At 33.6% G+C, this 8,681-nt stretch overlaps 1 long non-coding RNA gene across 2 annotated transcripts; it reads left to right on the forward strand.

The window, feature by feature from the left end:
• Positions 1-2,514: 2,514 nt before the first annotated feature.
• Positions 2,515-8,398, forward strand: LOC147840655 (uncharacterized). Of its 2 annotated transcripts, none has more exons than XR_015509519.1 (6): positions 2,515-2,560; positions 3,841-3,874; positions 5,232-5,287; positions 5,381-5,531; positions 5,643-5,719; positions 7,043-8,398. It is a non-coding gene; the product is annotated as an uncharacterized LOC147840655 (long non-coding RNA). The 2 variants fall into 2 exon arrangements; XR_015509520.1 differs by lacking the exon at positions 2,515-2,560 and adding an exon at positions 2,877-3,232.
• The last annotated feature ends 283 nt before the right edge of the window (positions 8,399-8,681 follow it).

Genomic DNA, 8,681 nt, shown 5'->3' on the forward strand with positions numbered 1-8,681 from the left:
ACTTTATTGGTTACATAGAAAAGTAATATTATTGCGTAACTCACATTACTTGTAATGCATTATCCTGGTATGGGCACTATTATTACTGAAGAGGAGTTTCACTTTCATTTATTTCACATTGTGCAGGTGTGCATTCAGCTGCTGTTGGTCTTTTTTCACCAGTTTTGGCCTGTTTAAGATAAATAAATAAATACAAAATTCAAATGAAGAAATTTCTCATTTCTTTTGAAATTTCTGAACTAAAAACCATTCTAACACCAAATGTAGACAATGGTTATTATGTGTTGTCTAAAAATGTATATAATTGTCTGAAAACATGGCACCTTTTTTACTGTATTACTGCATAAACAAATACAATTTGTGTCTACATTATTTTGCTTACATCATGGAGACTAAATAAGTCCCCACAAGTATAGCAATGCGGGTAAATTTTTACCCTGTGGTCCCCATGAGGAAAATGGCTCAGAAATCACACATAATAAAGTATTTTGAAAATGTAAAAATGCCTACTGTTTTCTGTGAGGGTTAGTGGTAGGGAAACAATACATACAGTTTGTACAATGTACAGTACAAAAATCATTACGTTTATGCACTGTAAAAAATGCTGAATTCCACAAAATACTTTCACGTTGTCCCAGCACAAACTGATTAAGTTAACTTAATTGTTTTTCCAAATTTAAGTAGATGGAATTTAAAACAATAAAGTTGTCCCAAAAAAGCACAAGAATTGTGTTGTTTCAACTCTTTTTAAATCAGTAGTTTTAAAAAAAAGCCAAAGTCCCCACAAAGATAGCTGTACAAGTGTGTATGTGTGAGCTTGTCATCACTCAGCAATAATATATGAGACTTTCTTGATGCAATGACATTGTGCAGTCTCTGGTTCTGATTTTATAAAACCTTATAAAGGAGAGTATGTGTTTATTTGTGTTGTCCTGCTGAGCCTATTTCAGATGTAGATATTCACAAATGTGAATAATTATGGTTGCAGACGCACAGTCAGCTTGTTCTCGAGCGTTTACAGATCGCTTTGATAAATAATCAAGCATAGTGATCCATAGAAACAGATGCCAATCTCTGAGTTTAAAAACAGATTTTCCTATATTGATTCGTAAAGCTCATTCAAATGATGCAAGTTCAATTCTGACCTACTCCTGCATTCTGATCAAATTCCTTCAATCTCTCCCCCAGCACCCTGTCCTTTCTCTGTAAGAAGTGGCAAAAAGCCCAGAAAGAAATATACTGGATTTGTGCATTATATATTCACAGCAAAATAGCAAACAAAATTTTGAGGAAAGAAAGTGTTGGCATGTTTGTCAGGGCTTCATTATGTGGTCGCCAAGGTGTTGTGTGCAGATTTTAGTGTGTTGGCATGGCATTTATAGTGGTCTATAATGACTTGCTAAGTGGTTCCTAGGGTATTTTGAATAGTTGATAAGCAGTTTACATATAAAAAGCAAAGTCTCTGTGATAATTTTGAGTATGTATAAACTCAGTTCATACAAAAAAATCATGAATCTAATCACTTAATAAAGTAAGAATTAACAAACATTTCTGTCAATTTGACCTAAATATCTTTCTCAATTCCTCATAGATTTGGAAACATCTTAATAATGAAATAATATTACATATTTCAAATATTAAATGTAAATTTTACATAATTTTGACCCACTCATGTTAGTTAATGGTGAAATGACAATTGAAAGTATTTGAGTTTACAATTTATTTACTGCATTTTTTTTCTGTTTCTAGTCTGATGAACCTTGATATACTTGTCAATACCACAGGTTCTGTGATTTTGAGGGATAGTTTACCAAAAAATTTTAAGTTGCAGTTAATTTACCCCCAGGTCTTATAAGATGCAAGCGGCTTGTTTTTAGAAGTGCATTAAACATATTTTTCAGCATTTTCTTTTGTTAAGATTAAATAAAACATACACCAGCAACAAAATGAATACTTGTGGCTCCTAAAGATACATTAAGGCCTTGTGATGTGAAGCATTACAAGAACTAGAGACAATATTCCCAATTGATATTTATTCATTCATTTCCTTTTCGGCTTAGTCCCTTTATTAATCTGGGGTCGCCACAGCGGAATGAACCACCAACTTATCCAGCATATGTTTTACGCAGCGGATGCTCTTCCAGCTGCAACCCATCTCTGGAAAGCATCCATACACACTCATTCCCACTCATACACAACAGAAAATTTAGCCTACCTAATTCACCTGTACTGCATGTCTTTGGACTATAGGTGAAACCAGAGCACACTGTAAATGCGAATAGTATTCCTTACTATCAAAATTCTAGTGTGTTTACTTAATTTTAAGCTAATTGTTGAGTTTACTAGAAATGCATTAGTGTTGCTGACATAGTAAGGTATAAAGTTCCCATAACTAATGTAATTTGAGTAAAATTGCTTATAAGGGCTAAGCCATGCTGTTACGCATGCGTACTGGGTGGTGATTTCCCATCCCCCATCCCGAGTCACAACCAACCGCCACCCAGCACCGCCATTGTAGGACAGGATTTCCTATTGAGAAGATGTACTGCTGTAAATCAAGGTAAACTTTTCGTTTTAATTACTACTTTGATTTTATTTGTATAGTATCAGTAATCTGTTTATTTCCTGCACTTTGTGAAATTGTTTGCTGTTTTGTGAACTAATTAATAGCCCATGATGTTGTGACTAAACGTTTTGACCACTGCACGTTATTTGCAATACTGTCTACTTTACTAGATAAGCTATTTTTAGCTGATTAGTCCTTTTTAATAACTATTAATAATTTGTAAAGTTAGTAGTAATTTGTAAAGTGGGTGTTATGCTCTAAAAGAGCGGGCCGCGCCATTTTAAATGATGCACTGAGAGAGCAAGAGCGCGCGCAATGATCCGTTCAAATAGATGTAAAGTTAACACATAGCTGTAGGTCTACATTTTTAAAAAAGAAAACGAAACCTATTTATCCGCATTACAAATACAGTAACGTTAGTTATCGCTGAACTTTAGTGGCGCTTGTTGTGACGAAAATATGCGTGTTTTTTTTTTTAAGATTTACTTTTATGAGATCACCTGCAGGAAGCAGGTGAGGAGATCAGCTGTGATTCGGTCCGGCGTCAGCGAGCGGCTCATGACCAGACCAGTCGTTTTTTTTCTCCATGATCGCCGGGGCAGCAGCAGTTTTAACCCGCCGAGGCTTTTAGAACATTATAAAGCAGTTTCAGCTCAAAATGGACCCGTGAGTGTCGTAGGTAATTTAGGATTTCGATGCGATTACGATTCGTGTCACTGTATGAGGCAGATACATATTTACACATGATGCTAAAGTGTGCTTATGCTAACAATCCCTATGAAACTTAAAGTTAAACTTATGAAAATGCGAGAGATATTTAATTAACTCATTTATTTGTTTTATATGCTATTTGTCTTTTCTTTATGCCGTTTTGAAGGTTTATTCCAGTGTTGCCGTTACGTTATTCAGTGTTTTGTATTGCTGTAATGACAAATAAATCTGACCAGACGCGACTGAATATGTGTGATGGATAACGTTAATGATGAAGTGGTATAACTCGTACAACCAAGCACAGAAACATCCCTTTGTTTGCTCAATATCACACAAAGGCATCAACAAGCCTTTGTTATAAGCAAACTTTCTGTAAAGAAACAGGCTTTGCCAAACCTGTTAGTTTGCATTTTTAAAGAAGGTTTCACTAATTTTTAACAATTTAGGGCAAATAAATTTGAACAATTACAAGGTTGTTTAAAATGTAGCACACCATTAGAGTATTGTGAGTGGCATATTTGGTTTGTAATATCATTATACCCTTTATTTATTTTTTATTTCAGACTACCAGTTTGTGAGCTGATATGCAGTGGAAATGTAAGTTTTGCACTTACACATCAAAGAAAACTTTTTGAACAATACCGCACAAGCCATAGAACATATTCATGAATTGTTCTATTAACGTTACCTTGTCTCCATACTGAGTGTCAGGGTAATTTTAAATCGTTTAATGCATTAAAAGTACATTTAACAAAATTCTCAGCAAAGAACTGCATGATCAAGAATAGTCCGAATATTTTGTCCATTTGAATAATCATCTGAGGACTAGTTAGAAATAGGGTTGTTGTGTTGTGATACCATTTATTTATGTTACAATACTATACCAACTGAAGTATGGTGATACCAAGTAGTATTGCAATACTGTAATTCATAACTTAAATCCATGAAATAAAGAAAAATGTCAGAAATAATATATTGTATATGTTATTATAGGCCTACTTGAATTTAAATAATTCCCTTATTGTTAAAAAAAGTATTTGCACATCTCTTCACCTAAAATGTATTCATTCCAGCAAAAAAATACATTAAAATAAAGATACATAAAGAAAAGAGCATTTTTCCAACAAACCTAGGCTATATGAAGTGGTCAAAAATTGTTTCCTGTTGCTATTTTGGGTTTTTCATCTATCATACTTTTTTCACACTTATTATCGGATAAGAATCCAAAGTAATTCAAAATTTCACTTTATGAGTCATTCTTTTTAATAGATTGTCACGGTTGTTGTAGCTATTATATCATATTGACAGGAAAGAACGAATTCCGATTCAAAATGAACCATCACAAAATATGCAATAGGCTACTATAAAAGGCGCAAATTCTACAGTTTTACAACCTTAGAAGGCTCCATAGACTATTAAAATACAATGATCTATTGTTGCTGAATCGTGTAAGTATTTTAGTGACTTTTTCACATGCAGCATTATGTATTGTAGGCAGACTGTTAATGACAATACTACCGTTTACAAACTACAGTGGCACCGCCAGTATCTTGGAGACATAGTATCACGATACTACCATAGTACCGGTAAACCGTGCAACCCTAGTCAGAAAGTTCAGTGTCCTTTTAAAGACATCTATTGAGACAAATATTTATTCCACTTTTAATGCGCATAAAAGTAAGGCACACCAGCAACAATGCCACGATTATATTTAATCGGGGGTTGTGTTTATTACTGTTTGGTGACAAGTATAGCTCATGCTTTTGATGACAGGCGCCGGGAGTATTTGGCAGCTTTTATTATTCAAGAACATTTAACTATGTCATGTTAAAGTGTAACATCTGTTGCTCAATGGCATTGCATTGTATCATTGCATGTGTTTCTGATTTCTGTTTTTTGTTTTAGAATTTCGCTTAGCCATGTCAATAACACTTTACGTTTTTGTGCACAACAGTGACATCCAGAAGGAAGTCATAGAGGAAACACCAGCTGATGCAAGTGCTGCAGAAGGTTTGTTTTCTTTTCAAAACTTTGTGTGATTTTGTGAATTTGTGTTTTTGAATGTTATTAATGACTAATAATGTTTTGATTGGATCTTTGCAGAATTCAATTGAATATCAGGAAGAAATGTGAGATCCAAGTTCTAAGCTGCATTGGACACACACTGCTAGTTTGATTGAAATAAAAAAAAAAAAAAAACAGGAGAAAATTGCAGAAGAAAACTAGAAGAAATTTTCAACATGTTAATTCAAAGGTATTTTTGTGACATCATCTTTGAATCATAATTTGCATTTGATTGCAATAAATTGCATTTGATGTTTTCATTGGGCTATAATGCATGTCTACCTGTCTTTACTTTTTCAAGGTCATCTGGCAGCAGTTCTCCGGGGTCTTTCAGTCCTTTAGAGGGATGAGTCTAAAGAAATTTTCAGGATGTGTTTTGTAAGTAGTATTATTGTTTCTGCTTTCTTAGACTGGAAATGAAGCAGTCATTCCAGTTTACTTCACTTATTAATAAAAATTTTCAATTTTATAAAAATAAAACAAATGCATTTAATGTAAGTATTTGAAAGTAAGAGGGATGTTATATTATGGCCTTTGGAGCAAGAGCATTGCTATGTTGCAAATACTGCAGCTTGTGCCGTCACAGGGTCAGTTAGCTTCATAGGCCAGTGAAGTAATGAATGCATTTCTTTAATTTTTAAACACACTTGTTTTAAAAAGGAGGAAGATTAGCTTGAAAAAAAATCTTAATAAGTGTAATACCTATGTAATATGTTGAGAGAAAAATAATTTCAGTTGAAAGGACCTGCTGGATTAAGATGTAAAAAGATAGTGTTAAAAGCCACAAAGTCAAAGATGCTCCGTATCATAACCAACCCTGTGAAGTCACCTGCTGTGGGATTGTAGATGGCTGCACCCTTGTTCTAAAAGCCATACTAAAACATCAATTTTCTTATTAAAAAAATAGTTATTAATACATTTTTTTAAAAAGTGTGCTAAATAATGCAAACTTGACTCACTGCTGTAATCTAGCAAAACCAAATGCATTCATGAATCGGTTCCCAATTTATTAAGTTTTCCCTACAAAATATTTATATTGATTATGTAGCACCAATTGGTCTCTCACACATTTGCATTTAATTTCTTGAAAATGTTTTAAAAGTACTTTTACTGCAGTTTGTTTTATTACATTACAGTGTTTCTGTAATTTAAAAAAATTTATTGTTCCTTTAGAATAGTATCATGTTCAAGATACTGGAATTTAGTACCAATCTCTGCTGCAATTTTAAGCAGCAAATTTCCTGCTAACATTTTAAGCACTTTTGAGCCAATTTTTAACAGCACTGTTTTGCCATTCTGTTCACATGCTTAACAGAAATGACACTCAACAATGCTCAAATGTTAGCAGGAAATGGATGTTTTTAAAATTACTATATGGATTGGTAATAAATTCCACTATCATGACAAGCCTAGTAGAAGCAGTACAGGCAAATCCATCGTGTTGGTCTACATTGAAGAAGGAGCACCATAGCAAGGCCTTCTTATAAGAAGCATTTGAACGTAAAATGTACTATAAACACAAATAGTCATGCTAATAAGCAACTAGTTAATAGGGTAATTGGTTCCTACTAAAGTGTTACTAAATTAAGCACAAGGAATTGTATTTTTTTCACCTCTGCTTTTGGTCTCCTGGCCACTACAGGCTTTATTAGTGCCATTTAGAATATCAAACTTTACTTATTTTTCTTTCTCTATTCATAGGATGTAATTGTAGAGTCGGACTTCAGTGCAGAAGATGTTGGCCTGCTGACTGTCGTGTGTGAAGATGTCTAAAGAACCTCATTATGGATGCAATGTGGGCCTTTATACTGGAAGGAAAAGTGGTTATGGACTTTGCCACATGCAGTATGTCTCTTTTTTTGCTTTGATTTACACACTGAATTCGGACTACCCAAAGACTTTGAGCAATGCATTTGAATTTGTTCAACGTGTGTTGCTTTTGCTGGGAGGGAAGCGTAATGTGTTTTATTCGGCGAGTGCCTATATACTGCTGTGCTTTATGTTTAAAGGTTCAGGTATAATGGCATGTTTAATTACAAAGTGTTGCTTTTTAACATGTTGCTGTTTGCAGTGTTACATTTAGGACTGCAGCATTTTGGTGTTTAAAACACTTTTTTTTTTTTTTTTTTACCAAAAAAGTGTATTGTGATTTATAGGGTTGTCAAAAGTATTGAGTTTGGTACCAATCAGTACTGAAATAAATAAAAAAAAGTCCATCCATTTCCCACTAACATTGCAAGAACTGATTGGCCATTGTGTTCACATGCTCAGTAGATATGACTGATTGGCTTTGAAGGTCATTATTTTTACCACACTTCACCACTGTTCACCAGGTGCAAAGATACAAAGACACTGGATAACTTCAAAGCACTGTCGATCAGTCGATTCATCACCAGATAGCTTATATGTTAGCTTCTAAACAAATCTGCTATCGACATGGCTTTGAAACACTTCAGTGTCTGTGTAACTTTGTTTGGACTCAGTGAAAAATGGTAAACCTATGACAGTCACAGCCAATCACAGTCATTTCTGTTGAGCATGTGAACACAGTGGCCAATCAATGGTGTTTAAGAACGAGCTCAGTAGCACTCAAATGCTGGTGGAAAATGGATATTTTTAATATTTCAGTATTGATTGATACCAAACTCAATACTTTTGACCACACTAATGTGATATTTTCTGTAGGAAAATCTAAACTACACAGTCTAACAAATTAGCTTTAAAGCGTAATATCTGTTCCTCTGTGAGTGTCTATATGCTGCCATGTTTAAGGTGCTGGTGCAATGGCATGTTTAATTACACTAATTCAAGTATCTTTTTTCCAAGTGTCAAGTATTTAAAGTTTTTTTGATAGATTTTCAAACCTTTTCGAAAACTTGTGTTTTAGGGTTGAACATGTTTATATTTTTTGTCTGTATTGCTGTTTACAGTATATTACAGCACTTTACAACAGGTTTTTACAAAACTGTATTGTGTACAAGTGTATTGTGATACTAAAATATCACAAGTGTATTGTGAAATTCTGCTAATTTTGTCAAATAAAATGTTTACATTTAAGACCTGTATAATGTCATTACTTGTAGGTTGAACTACATATTTTATGTTCAGTTTAATTGAAGAAAATGTGGAAACCGATTGCACGTAGTTTCTTTAGTTGACATTACTTAAAATGGTGGATTAAAACAATGTTGAGACTACTAGCATTCAAGATGTTAACTGAACATGGTAGAACAGTATTAGTTAAATAGAGTTATTAAAGTAATCTTACTATAAAACCCTAAGTAAGATTACTAAATAATGACAAGTATGTTAACTAGAATTTTCTATTAAACTTACTTAA

This window comes from Danio rerio, chromosome 15, assembly GCF_052040795.2.
Source record: "Danio rerio strain M-AB ecotype USA chromosome 15, GRCz13ab, whole genome shotgun sequence".
NCBI lineage: Eukaryota > Metazoa > Chordata > Actinopteri > Cypriniformes > Danionidae > Danio > Danio rerio.